The sequence below is a fragment of the Aplysia californica genome, unplaced genomic scaffold (genome assembly GCF_000002075.1).
Source record: "Aplysia californica isolate F4 #8 unplaced genomic scaffold, AplCal3.0 scaffold00175, whole genome shotgun sequence".
NCBI lineage: Eukaryota > Metazoa > Mollusca > Gastropoda > Aplysiida > Aplysiidae > Aplysia > Aplysia californica.
Genome location: NW_004797445.1, coordinates 154189 through 155556, shown reverse-complemented (window position 1 = coordinate 155556; position 1368 = coordinate 154189).

Genomic DNA, 1368 nt, shown 5'->3' with positions numbered 1-1368 from the left:
ATATATAATGTATTGGCATGGCTCTTTTCGTCTATGTAGACAGTCAATTTAGCTTAAGATGGTTTCAAGGTTGTCTTCATGCAGCTTCTTTCATAGCCAATTCTTCCTATGTTTGAAGCGCAGATTCTGCCGCAGTGCTTGCATGTCAGTGACGTGGATCGAAGCTTTGTATTTCCACTGTTTTCCTTTTGTCGTTGGCGCTTTTCATCCTGGTTGTTTCTAAAGCTGCTCTATAGCATTATAGTTCTTTCCTTTATCATTTTCCTCCATGTTTTCCTGTCCTCAGCTTTTTCTTCCCGGATGCTAACATCTACTCCAAACTTAGATAAGCTGTTTTTGCTGGTGTCTTTGTACGTCAATTTTGGTCTTCCTCTTGGTCTCTTTCCCTGGACAAGTTCTCCATAGAGAAGTTGCTTCGGAATCCGGTAGTCGTCCATTCTCTTGACATGGTCCAGCCATCTCAATCTTTTTAAACACAGTATAGTTGTCATGTTTTGGAGGTTTGTCGACGACAACACTTCAACTTTTATAGCCTTGTCATGCCACGAAATGAGTAAGATCTTGTGGCAGCATCTGAGAGGGAAAATGTCGAAGCGCTTTTCTTGCCTGCTGTACAAGTCCATGTTTCAGATCCATAAAGGAGTGTGCTGAGGACACATGCTTCGTAGATCTAGACCTTTGTTTTGATGGTCAATCTTTTGCTTTCCCATTTTCGTTTTGTCAGCCTTTCAAAAGTTGCTGCTGCTTTCCCTATCCTGATGTTGATGTCATAATCAAGAGATGTAGTAAAGCTGATGGTAGACTCCAGGTAACAGAACTTGTCTACTGTCTCAAGTTCCGTGTCGTTCTGCCATATATGGGTCTGCTCTGCACCTTCTTGAGTAAGGATAACTGTTTTCTTAACACTGATGAGCAAGCTAAAGACCTTGCATGCTGTTGATAGGCGATCCATCATTGTTTGTAGGGTTGGTTCACTGTGAGCAACAAGATTGAAGAGCGACCCATCAGTTATCCAGTGGAGGAAGACATCCCCTGGTGACTCTTTGAATGCGTGTTGCAGTAAGACAGCAAAATAAGTACTAAAAAGGGTTGGTGCTAAGACACAAACTTGCTTTACTCTGCTATTGACGTTGAAGATGGTTGATATTGAACCGTCAAATGGAGCAGTGGCCTTCATATCTTCGTGGAACGATGATGAGCTGTGGCAGTATTGAGGACAGCCAATTTTTCCAAGTACATGTACCATACATGTAGAGTCCTGATCTATCAAAAACCTTTGTCAGATCGACGAACGCAGTATGTAATGGCAGTTGTTGCACCCTGCATTTTTCTTGTAGCTACATGTGTGTGTGTGTGTGTGTGTGTGTA